The sequence below is a fragment of the Xenopus laevis genome, chromosome 1L (genome assembly GCF_017654675.1).
Source record: "Xenopus laevis strain J_2021 chromosome 1L, Xenopus_laevis_v10.1, whole genome shotgun sequence".
NCBI lineage: Eukaryota > Metazoa > Chordata > Amphibia > Anura > Pipidae > Xenopus > Xenopus laevis.
In genome coordinates, this window is record NC_054371.1 from 2,635,671 (window position 1) to 2,651,538 (window position 15,868).

The 15,868-nt window shown below is 40.8% G+C and overlaps 1 long non-coding RNA gene across 2 annotated transcripts; it reads left to right on the forward strand.

The window, feature by feature from the left end:
- Positions 1 to 4,608: 4,608 nt before the first annotated feature.
- On the forward strand, positions 4,609 to 7,399 carry LOC108705129. Of its 2 annotated transcripts, XR_005966322.1 has the most exons (5): positions 4,610 to 4,763; positions 4,843 to 5,095; positions 5,208 to 5,688; positions 5,753 to 6,048; positions 6,559 to 7,399. It is a non-coding gene; the product is annotated as an uncharacterized LOC108705129 (long non-coding RNA). The 2 variants fall into 2 exon arrangements; XR_001933744.2 differs by having other exon boundaries at positions 4,609 to 4,763; positions 5,208 to 6,048.
- Positions 7,400 to 15,868: the final 8,469 nt, after the last annotated feature.

A 15,868-nucleotide genomic window follows, 5' to 3' on the forward strand; every position in this document is an offset into this window, starting at 1 on the left:
ACCAGGAGTGTATAGATGTACAGGCTGCGTGATGTGTAGCAGCCTAATCACTGGCGACCGTTTTTTACATCCACATACTGGCAAACATTATACCATTAAGCAAAGGATGACTTGTACCACTACTTTACTAGTGTACATCATTAAATGCCCGTGTGGGTTAATCTATTGCGGCAAAACCATTAGAATGCTCAAAGAGCGCATAGCCATGCACAGAGCCAGCATTAGAGCCGCCTTGGACCCAGAAAGAGAAGTGAGATTGAAAGGAAAGAAACAAGATATTTCCCAGCAATTGGTTGCCCGACATTGGGCAGAAAAGAAACATAGCCCAGCATCGTTTAGATGTATGCCAATAGAACACGTACCGGCCAGGGTAAGAGGGGGAGATAATGACAAAGCCCTTCTAAAAAGGGAAGCCTTCTGGATACATGAATTGGACTGTGTGGCACCTAAAGGACTTAATGGGCAATTGGTGCTGAGTTGTTTTCTAACTTGATTAGTTGTCTCATGCATTTTACATCGTGTATTGATGGACATGTAATAGAGACCTGATTGCATTAAGATGATATTGAACAATTGAAATGTATTTACTGACATTAAATATGTTAAATAACGATTAATGGACACGTAATGTTTAAAACAGCCAATGATTTTTTATTGGTATCTCTTGCTAGTCGATACAGCAACAAAAATGATACATTTGTATGAATTTACAGATTACATGGACTTTCCTGGAATGGATACTTTTATTGGACACTTTTGTTTCACATTCATTGAGCACAATTACAGCTGACACTACAGCGACACCCAGTGGTGAAAAGTATGTATTTCTACTGCATTCACATCTGTATAAATGTTTTTAACTGCTGGTAAAGGTTTTTTCTAAGTCATGACGTCACACTTGTCGCCAATTTTGAACTGTATTTAAACATTCACCTGTGCACATGTCATTTATCCTTGAGAAAGGTCCCAGAGAGGACCGAAACGTTGGAAATGAACCTGTGAATAAAGACACATTTATTTCACTGAATATGAACATATGAATGAGTGCGGGTCCATTCATTGGAATATATATATATATATATATATATATATATATATATATATATATATATATATAATGTTTCTTTTAAACAGTAAATATCATTTAATACGTTAGTCCTTGTGCTCTAAACGAACTCATTGCCCATATGAATGCTTGTGCCTACGTGTATGAACTCTTCATATGTGTGGAAAGGGAAAGTTGCCTATGTGTATGTTGGATAACTAGTACGACTAGCAGGAAAGTGTGTTTGAATGTAGATTAACCCTTTGGCTGCTGGAGTGCTTGTTAGACTAGGCGAATCTTACCCTGAGTAACTACCATAGGAGAGAGTGATGTATTGTGTAGTGTGAGTTATTACCTGTTATAGAGGGCAGGGGAATAGTCACATTAGGTTTCTATCGCCTGTTAATGATAGATGGTGGCAGCGAATGAACTTTGTGGGTGTTGGTGTGTTTTTGGGGTGTCTGTTGTTAGTCTAACCTGTGTGTAAGGTGATTGAGAGACGGATTGTAACCCCTTGTAGCCAACCCAAGAGTTAAGTGTGGTTGAGTGAGGCGGTTCTGTGACAGGAGATGGTATGTATATGTTTCCATATGAATAAATAATTATCTTCCTCTATCATCTTCCGACCGCACATACTTGGACTTTTTAAAAATGAGAATCCAGATGAAGAGTTAAGATGTACCCAAAGCTTACGATGGAAGAACAACTTACCAAAGATAAGGGACATCTTGGAAACCTGTAATCCTCGCTGACCTTGCTATTCCCAATCCCAGACTAGGACTACAAAGGACAACTTGGATATCAGAATGGCCATACAGTCATCCAGAAAAAGATAATACAGATATTTTATACTGATCTGACTACATCATCTCTTTCTCTATCTCTCTTTCATACCCCTTATTTCCTTCTTTTCTCTATTGAACAATAGGTCAACAGTTATAATAGTAATATATATAAAATTTTGTTTTTAGGATTAAAAAGGAAGCACATCCAGCAGAGTAGATGTTGAAGAGATCGATGGTCTGCCAGATATGTCAGATGGGGAAACCATGGACTACTTTGGCTTCTGCAGCATTCCTAATGACTGGTCCAGACTATGCATTCATCACTTGAAACCATCAGTGGTGTCAGGGAGGATTTCTTGTCTTTAAGCATAAGCAATATATGGCTAGGGTTTTTTTTATTGGGGGTGTTTGTTGTTAATTTGCCTTCAAGTGCCTTAATTAATTTTTCTTTGATACATTTTTGTTTGTTGATTGTTTTAAATAATCACTTACAGGTCTGCCCCAGGCCAAAGCATTTCCAAAGCACCTAGCTACCCCTCTCAGGGCTTCAGTAGACCCTAGCACAGAGGACAGCCTTAGATGGGTCATGCACTTTAGGCAACTCACTGCCCTGGCACTTTCACAGGGCTATGGGCTGTAGGGCCCTGTGTAGGCCTCTCTCTTGGAAAATACAAAGACCTAGGAATTTTCAGTACATAGATACACAGGCCAATGGCCCATGGTATTGTACCTCAGGAAAAGGCTCTTTTAATGAGGTGCTAGCTTGTGCTTGAAGGGGCATTAGCCCTTTTTTTGTCACTGCTTCAATAGGCCCCAGCATTTCCAAAACACCTAGATAGCCCTCCCAGGGTTTCAGTGGAACATAGCATTTCCAGGGCCCAGAGGACAGCCTTAGATTAGCCAGACACTCTCAGCCTCTCACTGCTCTGGCATTTGCAAAGGCCTTTGGCAAGTTTGAAATGAGTTGTAGTGCCACAAGACAATTTTTGCAATTTTTGGGTTCTGCCAAATGCAAGATAAGCCCTAGACAATATTGTTTTGTACTCTGTGAACTTGACCTATATTTGCCATGACCACTAATCCAGGCTACCCATTCTCCCCCTGTTTAGGAGAGCTGCTAGAAACCTCTCTACTCCCCTTTGCAGGTACTTGACAGACAAGAGTTACATGTAGTGGGTATTTTTGGAAATGAACTTTCCCCACCCCCGCTATTTAAGTGATAATGAGAAAGCCAAGGGCTATTGCTAGCTTATGCTAATGAATTGTAACTTCATCCCCATTCAGTTGTACAGGTGGAGCCCAACCAAAGACTGGATACTATGTATGGCTGTGTCTGAACATTTTTGCAAAGTCTGCAGGGAAGGAGCAAGAGAAGCAGAGATTGTGGCCCCTGTAGAGGAATCAAGGGCCAAATGAGGATGTTGGTGAGCAACCTCAGTGTCTTGCATTTTGCTTATGGCTGGTAGGGATGTAGCGAACTGCCGTTTTGGTGTTCGCGAACGCCGTTCGCGAACACCGGCAAAAAATGCGAACGGTTCGCGAACAGTTCGCGAACTTCGAACACCCGCAAAATCGTTCGATTCGAACGTTCGAAGGATTTTTCGTTCGATTCGAACGTTTGAAGGATTTTCATCGTTCGATCGAAGGATTTTCATTTGAACGTTCGAGGGATTTTAATCGTTCGAACGAATGGAAATCGGTCGAACGAATGGAAATCGTTCGATCTTAGCGGTCGAATGGTCGCGAACTCAAATTGCGAACGTTCCCAAACGTTCGCGAACATTAGGCGGACGCGAACGGTCGAAGTTCGCGCGAACAGTTCGCTACATCCCTAATGGCTGGAGCCGATTCAGAGCAATCACTACATTTCTTCTTCTCTAGTCCAATGGATGTTTCATTTGTGAAAAGCCTGTTTAAGTTGAGGAAGCCATTGAGAATCCAGTGAAGATGCAAAAGAGAATAAAGAGGATCATTGTGAAGAAGAAATGAATATAGAGCACCCACTTCTTATGCTGAGGTAAGTGCTATAAGTAGGCTCTCTTTGTGACAGTTCTTCTTTCTTGCAGTTTATCAGGGTCACACATTATATCATATTTACATGGTTCCCTCTCTCTTTTTGTCTCCTAGTACATCTGCCAGCAAGATGTCTACAAAAAAGATTATGGAGGAGGCAGGACTCCACAAAATACATTCAGCTTATTCACCACTGCCCCCGCCATTCAGAAGGTGACTGGAGAAAAAATATGCCAAATCAGGAATCAAACATGAGGTACTGTTTAATACTGAAATGTTTTAATTCTAACTATAAATGACAGATGATTTCACAGACAAATAACTTTATTCCAACCTTCTACCTTCTGGTCCATAATGTATCAAGATGGCTGCATTTTGTAAACCCAAATGAAGCTTCAATTAGCTGCATACACAACATTGAGGGGAGCATGCAGTTCTTTTGGGAAATTGGAGCTTCGGCAGCAGCAAGGTGACAGCACAGAACTACATATACGGGGTCAACGTAAGCATCAGCATAAAGCTGGGATCACCACGCTTGTACCTCAATAAAATGATCTGCTTTTTGTTACTATTACTGCCTGGGGGCTGCTCTTTCTGTGCCTACACTACAAAACAATTGTGTGGGAAGGTTAGTCTTGTTAACTGTAGGTGTTATGGTAAAGGGAATGCCTGAGCAGGCTGATTGTAAACCTGTGTATTAAATTTGCCTTTTGTATTTCTCTTTTTACAGAAGGGCCACAAATACAAAGGAGTGCCAGGAAGTGCTAACCATGTGGCACCCATATTGCGTGGAGCTAATTGATTGGGCCAATACCAGGATTGACTTAGAAGAGAGGGATAGGATGTCGGTGCTGTTCTACATAGAAGCACTCTTGACTTTGCAGCACCTACAGAGACCAAGTGTTGCTCAGAACATGACCGTGAGTTTTCTGCAAAAGTTATTATATCACACTGGGCAGAGTTCCACTGATCAGTTTAAGCACTTTTTTTCCCAAATAGGTTCAACAGTGGCTGGAGAGGACACAATACCAGAATCACACTACAGACAGTGTAGCAGCTGTCATAAGGGTGAAGGCTGCAGCACATCATGGTCCTCCAAGGAGGTTGAAATGATGTGGTTCTACAACTTTTTCAGAAGAGTCCAACCAACTTTTGTTAAGAGGAGCATGAAAGGAGACAATGGATACTTTGTCTTAATAAAGGAGAAACAATCCAAAACCCAACAACTGATGTCCGCAGATTCCAAATAAAAGTAAGTTATTTTTCTACTGGGAATATTTTCCTCAATGCCCAATATCATCTGATAGTTAATGGCCACTCAAGTTATTGTTAAACAAATGTAACACTGTTTTTATCTTTCACAGTGCTACATTTTTTATATGGACACTGACAGCAGTTTGAAAGACCAGGAGCTGATTAAAAGGTTTCTGAGGGCAGATTCCAACCTAAATGAGAGCAACATCAAAGAGTATATGCGTGCTGCAATCAGAGTGAGTGAGCTACAGAGGACATGGGCTGAACCTTCACACTCAAAGGTTAGTTTAGCTAATGGAGTGAGCATCAGTGGCAGTAGCCTTTGTAGTTGTTGATGTCTTGTTAAGTTGTTCTTCTATAACATCAACTTGATTTTGCTTTCCAGAGATGGAGAAGTGCCTCGGACACACCAAGACAAGCCATCAGAGAAAGAGCTCTCATACAAGCATATAGAGGACATGTTTCCAGTGGGCCCTGACACCAATGGACCAATGCTGAAACAGTGCCAGGCAGTTTTGTAACTACATGGAAAATACTGCTATGACAGATGGAGGCGGCAGCAGACAGAGATCCGTATGGATGCCGTCATTGGTAATAATCATTGAATTGTCTTTTTTTTCTGTAGCAGTACAAAAACTCTTTAATTTTGTTTCAGCATATTACAAGCATGACAAGCTGACCCCCATCCTAGTCCACAGCTACCTGAAGTGACAAGGGTGGTTTAAGCATGTTCCAACTGTGGAGGAGATCCTGCAACAATGGGAGGCCAGAGACCAGCCAAAAAGAGACGACAAAGACAGAATTAAAAGTTTCATCCACACTCAGCAGTGGCCAGAACTAGCCATTGTAGATGACCCAGACAAAGGGGAAAAAAGTGGTGACTCTCCAGGATTTTTAAAAGGAAGACTATATTTGTGACTTCTACAGCCCGATCATTTCTGCAAAGGAGGGGTAATGGCTGATTAACGTTTTTTTTTTTAAAATGTGTGGAGCATGGGGATATATGTAATTTTAGAGCTATTAAATATATTTTCTGGAAATTCATTTTTTTCTCCCATTGGTGTCTATGGGCATCATTTCCGCAGCGAAAATTTACACACACATATGATGCTGTTCATTGGAAATAATAAGACTGTAAATAGGCCTCTGTGCACTTTAAATGCCAGGGCCAGTTTTGAATCCTAGTTCAGCCATGCACTTTTAGGTAGAGTCACACCCCCACCAGTCAAGGTTAAGTTTAGCTGCAACTCCCATACTAATTGGTTGAATATTGATGGCAGTAATAGGCCAATCACTTCTGGCCAGACCCAGAAACATGTGAAACTGCTAGAAGCACAGAACAAGAACCTACAGAGGCAATGTATTTACTTGTATTTACTTGTATTTTTGCTTTAGATAGCTGGTGCTATTTCTTATATATTAATGTACATCATTCCAATCATTCTGTTGGAAATAATACAGGGCGGTGAAGATCAAGTGGGCCTCAGAAAAAGGCTCAAATGAAGGAGGCTGGATTGTACAATCGGCATCCATTGAACCCCCACTTCTGACAGCGTTCACACATTTCCTGACACATATTTTGGGTGTCACAGGTACAAACAGGAGGTAAGTAACTTTCAGAACTGATGGTTTATGATCTTCTACCTTTTAGGCAAGCTTTTTCATTTTAGTTTAACATCTGCTGCATCATATTGAGGCCTCTAGTTCCATCAAGTTTTTATTTACTTATTCTTTGCCTTTATGGGGAAGCTCTAGGGAGGGGTGGCAGATAATTTTGTGAATACCCTAATGCTTTATTATGTGGCCTTTATCCAAGCCAACCAACGGAAATCTCCTAATGTCTTTGCCAATACAGTTGTATGTATGAAATCTCATTTTTTTTCCTGTGTTATTCTTCGGTGGAAGACGTGGCTGGGTTCTTGTATTTCATGAACCCTGCAAGAAGCTAACCTAGAATTTGTGAAAAACCTCCACAAGACCAATGTGTTTTCCACAAAACTGCAGGGGATGGTCACGCACCAGACAGTGTTTAATTATTTGAATCTTGTGCGACAATTTATCACCTCTCAGTTAATGAACACAAACTTGGGCTCAACTGATCCGTCCATATATAGTACCTGCAATAACTATGAAATCACCGACACCCTTCAAAAAATATTGCGGGAAGTTGTCAAGACAAGAGTTAATCTAACATGACCTATATTAACATTTCCTTTCAGCCCTCTGCTTTTTTAGAAGCATTATAAATAATTTTATATACAGGTACAATTCCTAAACCGGTAAAAGACCGGGAAAAGACCAGAGGAATGACACCATCTTCTGTACGTAGCAAAAGACACATCCTGAAAGCCCTTGATTCAGCTAAAAAAGGACAAAACAGATCAAGTTAAGTTTGAGATCACTCATTATCTGGAGGCGTTGCTGGTGCTGAAACATTTGCAGAGACCAGGGTTGGTTCAGAATATGACAGTAAGTAAATATTGCCATAAAGACTTTTGGTGACCTTTAAACAGAGAAAATCATTCTCTAAAATAACCCTTTACTCCTAGGTCACCAAATGAAAAATCAAAAATTCACCACAGATACATCAGTGGAAACACTCAGATCAATTTCATCATTGGTGTGACAAATCACAAGACAACCAATCAAAAAGGGGCTGCTTTCTGACTGACAGAGGAGGAAGAAATGGTAACAGTTTTTGTAAATTTGAGATGACACTATTGATCACAACTGTTGGAGAGCATAGTGATTATATTGTTACATTTATTTCTAAAGTGTATTATGAGTATGTTAGGCCATGACTGGTGTCAGGACATTTTCTTCTTGTCATCAACTGGGATGAAGCTTTACAATGTTTCAAATGACCTGTGGTGATACCACCAAAGTTGGATTGTCAAACCTACACATAGTAGGTTTCACTGAGCAATGTCTTATATAATGTATATGGGGAAACTCAAGTTCTTATTTTAGGTTCAACATTCCAAATGTGTCCAATCAGGAGGTGAGGTGAGTGTGTGAAACATTTACAATGTCACATTAACTCTGGCTCCGAGAGGAACCTATTTGGTACATTCCAACGCAACAGCAGAGAGGTCCTACACTGTTACGCCTACCTACTGATCTAAGGAACAGGCGCAAGCAGCAGTCATGACAGTCAACCAGGCACCTCAAGGTAATATGCACAGCTCCTGTTTGTCTTTGTGTACCCATACATTTACACACAGAAATTTAAATTTAACTTTTCTTTTTGAAGAAGTGTAGAAGCCCCAACTGGGGGTGAAGATAACCGCTTTTGAGAGTGAATGTGTGGACCTCCAAGAGGAGATTCAGTACTCCTCTTACTGCTCCTAGCTTTCTGCATCTCACCATCCAACTCTGCTGCAAATCTTTGTATTACCATTGCCAATTATTCAATTGTGGGGTAGGTGTTAAAATGCATCAGTTTATATTTATCTAGCAATTTGTTGCTTGCTTTAGTGAATAGTTTGGTATGTCCATTTTATTGCTATTGATGTCTGTTCGATGACCAGACTCAGAGATTCTTCTGTCTTTAACTTGTCTTAATTAATCAATTGCTGGCCCTCACCCATGTGACCCTCTTGCTGTATATCAGGACATTGACTCTAGGGGAAGCATAGCAGGGGTGAGCATGGCAGGAGAGCCATGGCAGATTTAACAACTTAAGTCCATCACGTTAAAGTACAGAAAGTTTAAGTACAACATATAGAGTTAGACAGAGTTGTACAGCAGTTGGATCAGAGTTTGATTAGAATCTCCAAGCAAACATTGGACATTATGCTTATCAATTCTTCTATCAACAAGATAAGACGGATTATACTGTTTAACTGTTTAATTTGATTGCCTTCTTTTTCTCTCTCTCCTCTATACTTCTGCATATATCCTCTGCACTCCAACATCCATCAAATTATCCTGAAATTGTAATCTCCTCTTCACTGCTCCCATCACCCTCTCTCAAGCTAAGCACACTATCTTGTATTGTTAAATCTATTATCCCCTCTCATCCCATCAAACAATACACTGCTCGCACTGTCAAATCTAGGTCACACCTTGTCTCACTCTCATTTTTACTGTTACTTGCAGCTGGGGACGTCTCCCCAAACCCTGGTCCAACTCACTCATTTGTACCCTCATTTATTCCTACTCTCAGGCATTCAACAAGGTCTTTTCCAGGCTCTCAGACTTTACGCACTTCTAATCTTGCAAACCTAATTCACATAAAACCAGCACCCTCCCTGCCTTTCTCATGTGCCTCTGGAATGCACGGTCAATCTGCAATAAACTAACAGCAGTCCATGACCTCTTTATATCTAAATCCCTTCACCTTCTGACTATCACTGAAACATGGCTCTCCCCCTCAGACACTGCTTCACCTGCTGCCTCTGCTATGGAGGCTTCTCACTTACTCACACTTCTAGACCGGATGGCCGTCATGGCGGTGGGATTTCTTCTCTCCCCCAAATGTAGGTTTCAAAATCTAACTACACCGACTTCTCTCTCCTTCACTTTTTTTGAAGTCCACAGCATACGTTTGGTTTTCTCTCTGCGTGTTGCTGTCATATATCGCCCCCCTGGTCCCTACTCCACCTTTTTGGATCACTTTGCTGCCTGGCTTCCATACTTTCTCTCCAGTGAGACACCTGCTCTCATTTTAGGGGACTTCAACATCCCCATTGATAACTCTGCTTCTGCTGCCACCTCTAAACTTCTCTCTCTAACAGCTTCATTTGGTCTCTCTCAGTGGACCGACTCACCTACCCACATCGAGGGTCATGCTCTTGACCTTATATTCTGCCACTCATGCTGCCCATCCAACTTAATTAACTCTCCCTACCATCTGTCTGACCGTCATCTACTCTCCTTTCAGATACTGCTTTCATCTGCACCTTCACAACCATCTCTCTCTACCCGCACGTACAGAAAACCTAATGCCTTTGAACCACAACAATTATCAACAGTATCAGCACAATCCATATCTCATATTAATACTCTTTCCTGTCCCAATATGGCAGCTTCTCTCTACAACGATGCCCTTTCAACAGCACTTAACTCCCTTGCACCTTCTACCACCCGTCACAGCCGGCCAGCTAAACCCCAACCCTGACACACTAGTGTAACACGGTACCTCAGAAGATGTAGTAGATCAGCTGAGCGACGGCAGAAACTTATCCTGACTTCATATTCATGCTCTCCTGCTATAACCGAGCTCTATCATTAGCCAAAGAACAATACTTCTCTTCTCTAATATCTACTATGTCCTCCAAACCACAGCAGCTGTTTGCCACATTTAACTCACTCCTATGCCCCCCTCCACCTATTAATGTTACCGCCCAAGACCTTGCTCATTTCTTTAATGAAAAAATCGATCTCATTAGGCTGAGCATACCGTCCAACAACAATCTCAGACCAATGTGCAGTCCACTCACATCTACTTTGCACTCCTTCACCCCTGCAACAGTAGATGAAGTTAGCAAACTTCTAGCCAGCTCAAAACCCACCACCTGCTCCATTGACCCCATACCCTCTCGCCTTCTCCACCCAATCTCTGATACACTCTCTCCTGCACTTACCCACCTATTCAATCTTTCACTCTCTACTGGTACCTTTCCATCATTATACAAACAAGCACTAATTACTCCTATACTCAAAAACCGTCCCTTGATCCCAGCTCTCCCACTAACTATCAACCGGTCTCCCTTCTTCCATTCGCATCCAAATTACTAGAAAGGCTTGTTTACAAACGCCTGATCCAGCATCTCACTCACAACTCCCTCCTCGACCCCTTGCAATCTGGCTTCCGCCCATCACACTCGACTGAAACTGCACTCACCAAAGTAACCAATGATCTTCTATTGGCAAAGTCTAAAGATCACTACTCCATTCTAATCCTACTAGATCTCTCTGCAGCCTTTGACACAGTTGACCACACACTCCTCCTTGACATTCTACACTCATCTGGCATTCGGGACACTGCTCTTTCATGGTTTACATCTTATCTGTCTGACCGTTCCTTAAAAATTTCCTTCTCTAACTCTACTTCTACTACTTTCCCACTCTCTGTTGTAGTTCCTCAAGGCTCTGTTCTTGGCCCCCTGCTGTTCTCGCTCTATACAACTTCACTAGGAAAACTTATTCAGTCATTTGGACTTCAGTATCACCTTTATGCTGATGACACCCAACTACTTGTCTACTCCTGATCTTTCTCCTTGTGTCCTTTCCCAAGTCATAGACTGTCTCTCTGCTGTCTCCTCCTGTATGTCTCAGCGCCACCTGAAACTGAACCTTTCAAAAACCGAACTCATATTTCCTCCAAGATCTTCCCCTGTCCCTCAGATATCACTCACAGTAAACAACACCACCTTTCATTCCACCACACAGGCTGCTTAGGAGTTCTTAGACTCACATCTGTCTTTTTCACCACACATTCAAACACTTGCAAAATCTTGCCGTATTCAACTGTGCAATATTGCTCGAATATGACCATATCTCAGTTCAGAATCAAGTAAAACATTGATTCAGTCTCTCATCATCTCCCGCCTTGATTACTGCAACTTACTCCTCACAGGTATTCCAACAAGTCACCTTTCACAACTCCAATCTGTTCTAAACGCGGCCGCTAGACTCATTCATCTATCTCGCCGCTCAACATCAGCTGCTCCCATATGTATGTCCCTTCACTGGCTCCCAATCTCTTCTAGAATCAAATTCAAATTACTTACACTCACATTCAAGGCCCTTAATAATGAAACCCCCTCCCTATATTTCATCTATAATCTCCAAATACACTCCTTCACGAAACCTACGCTCTGCTTTTGATCTTCCCTCACTTCTCCTCTGGTCACTTCTGCCCATTCTCACCTACAAGACTTCTCTCAGGCTTCTGCTTTTCTCTGGAACTCTCTGCCACAAGCTGTCAGACTTTCTCCTTCTTTCCAAACTTTCAAGCGCTCCTTAAAGACCCATCTGTTTAAAGAGGCCTATTCGATGTACCTTAATTAATCATTGCTGTATGAAAAATGACAAAGTGTTTATATAATCCTAATGTCTCAATTGTACCCTTACCTTTTAGTTTGTAAACTCTAGTCTCTAGGTCCTTCTAACCCTATTGTATCTGTAATCCTTGTTTGTTATCCACCATTTATTCCCTGTTTGCTATAACTGCAGTAAAGCACTGCGTATCTTGACAGCACTATATAAATAAATGATGATGCCTCCTCTGCAATCTGTCTCCTCTCCCACTCTCTGTGGTGTCAATCTCTGTACCCTGTATTCCTTACTTTTCTCTCAATTGCTATCTAAAATGTGGGTTTTTTTCTCACTTTATAGAAGTGAACCATGCACCACCACTGTTGGAAGATAAAAGTGACCCAGAGTTCCACCAACAGGAAGACAAGTATGCCCCCCCTACAATACTTCCTTTCCAACTCCTATTTCCTCTCTCTTTCTCTGATATACTGGAAAGCCATCTAGAGAGGGTCTTTAGCACTTCAATGGGAACTGTATGTATAACAGTTTATTGATAAAACATCAAAAGAAATTACCTAATGACAAGATTGTGATAATTTAACTTGTTAATTATCCAATCAGAATCAATATTTTGACCAGTGAGACTAACTGTTTAACTTAGAGAGTTCTTATTTAGAGAGAGGGTGAAGAGTTGGGTAAGGAAGGTCAGGAAAGAAAGACCTTTGTATTATTTGTGGTCTCTGGTCTGGATAATCTTAAAATCATTTAATTCCTGTTAACCTTGGTTTGATCCATTTACCTCACTGTGGTAAAGTGCAGAATCTAGATTTCACACACTATACGGATGATATACATCTCAAACACACAACATTTTGGCTTTGTGACTGATGATATTCCTTTTTTCACACCACTATATACTCCATTTTATACAAATCCAAATTTTTAAAAATGATTTCCTTTCTCTGTATTAATAAAACCGTACCTTGAACTTGTCAAAATAAAGATAATTAATTCTTATTGGAGGCAAACCAGCATATTGGGTTTATTTAATTTATCTATCAATTTCTAGTAGATTTAAAGCATGAAAATCCAAATTATGGAAAGATCTATTATCCTGAAAACCCCAGATACCGCCCATTCTGGATAACAGGCCCCATACTTGTATTGAGTTTGTTTTCAGAGTTCATTAAAACATTCAAGTCATTCAAGTTGGAACAATGTGATTCTTGCTGACCTGAATTATCTATTTAGCTTTGTTTAGTTCTTAAAAAAAAAAAAAAAAAAAAATAGAATGTAAAATTATGATTCAAAATAGAGCAGAGCTCCCCCTGGTACCTGCGCTTAAATTCAGAATACAATGCAAAGTCTCTCAGTTCTCTATAAAACGAGGGTTAGATTAGCCAGTCCCCTTACTCTGTTCTACTCATACACCTAGACCTCGGATGCCATGATACTGACTAATGCTGCTACCTTTTAACTTTCATTACATTTATTATAGTATATTTGAACATTTGATGGATACATTTCAAGTAAACATGGCACCATGGAATTTTAAAATGTGTATCTACTTAATGCTCTTGTGGATGAGAACCTGTGGCTCTGAAGTTCAGACCATGGATTTTGCTTGCCATTTGGAAATGATAAAATCAGTTGAGGAATATGAATATATTCAGGAAGGAGACATCGTGATTGGTGGAGTGTTAACGGTGAACACTTATGTGAGATTGTATGATGAGCAAGGCAGTCTATATTGTATGGAGTAAGTCATATCATCCCTCACCTGTAGGAAACACTGACCATGATGTACAGAAGCAGAAGGTGCATATAAGAATAAGGGACAATGGAAAGGATAGGATATAATGCAGCATTTTTGTTGATCCCCAATGTTTCAAATACCCAGTGTTAGGGTTATTTAAGAGTCTTTATTTTTAACTTAAATGAAAAAGGACATGTTATGGACATTGTGAATGTAAATGTGTATATTTGAACATTTAGGAACCTATGATCTTTCATTTGAAATGTAGAAATAATTGTAGCATTGTCAGTACATTTACAGTAACTGGGCTTTCTATGTTGCTCTTGTCTTTGGGCAGTTTCAAGAGATAATATGGTTATTGCATTATTTGATCATTAAATAGCCAGTGTGTATGAAAGGGGCTGTATAACATGTCATTCTTGTGGATTTCCTATTGTATTTCTGCTTTTTATTCTATTTCTTTAGTTAAGAAATAAAACCAAAAATATAATTTAGGGAACCCCATGCAGGTTGGACATAGAAACAAAACTAGAGCATAACTAGATACTGTTATGATTATTTTCCCCAGAGCCATTCCTGGCTTTTACCGACAATTTGTAGATTTTCGTTATTTTATTGAACAAACAAACAATGATTCAACCTTGTTCCCCAACCTGACTCTGGGATATCATATATATGATTCCTGTGGGAATCAACGGAAGGCAGTGAGGAGTGTATTACAGATATTATCTGGTACCAGGGAGCCGGTTCCCAATTACTCCTGTGTGGGAAAGAGAAACATTGCTGGATTTATTGGGGATCTCACCTCAGAGACAACTGTACCCATAGCCCAGATACTGACTCTGTATGGCTACGCACAGGTGAGAATATACATTGCATACATTTTAACATGCAAAATTCAGTTACATAGTTATAGTTACATAGTTAAATTGGGTTGAAAAAAGACAAAGTCCATCAAGTTCAACCCCTCCAAATGAAAACCCAGCCCCATACACACACCCCTCCCTACTTTTAATTAAATTCTATATACCCATATCTATACAAACTAGAGAGCTTATGATTGGCTGTTTGTTGCTCCGCCCACTTTTTGGAGTCCCCAAAATGTGACAGAACTTTTCAGGTTGACCCCATGACTAAGTGACCCAAGTTTGGTGAGTGTAACTTTAATGCTGTACGAGTGGCAAAAGTTTCAAATTTGCCAATGAAAGTCTATGGGAAAAAATGGGGTCTTTGGGGGGCCGCCACAGGGCCACGGAGGGTGGGATCGCTTAACAGAGCACAAGCAACCTATTCGGGTATGAGCCCAACAAGTGTGCAAAGTTTCATAATTGTACTCCTAAAACTCTGGGAGGAGTAGCGTTTAGAAAATTGCTAAAATTTCATTGGCTGTTGGTAGCTCCACCCACTTTGGGGTGCCCCCCCAAAATACATATTTTTATTCAGGGTGGCACCAACAATATGCGGTCCGAGTTTGGGGAGTGTAGCTTCAAAACTGTACGAGCGGCAGCGATTTGAAAATTTTCCCTGTCAAAGTCAATACGAAAAACGGCGTCTTCGGTGGTCCGCCGCACGGGCACAGTGGGTGGGATCGCTTACTAAAGCACAAGCAACGTACTTTGCTATAAGGCGAATAGGTGTGGAAAGTTTGGCGCTTGTACCCCAAAAACTGTAGGAAGAGTAGCGTTTAGAAACTGGGGGGGGGGGGCGATAATAATAATAACTAGACGGTGTCGTTTCTGAAGAAACCACAAGATGTTGGCTTTGAAACGCAAGAGGTGTTGGGGCCAGTCGCCCCTGGTGCATAGAGAGTACACAAAGTTGGTAGAATCTGGTTTAAAACGTGGAAAATTGAAGCAGATCAAATTGTACCATTAAAATCAATCCAAAAACCTGATTGGCTGTTTTTGGCTCCACCCACTTTTAAAATTTGAACCCCAGTCCCCCTGTGACCGACTGTGCCAAGTTTGATGTCCCTGCCATTAACTGTGAAAGAATGGCAGCAACTTATATATTGACATTGATTAGCAATAG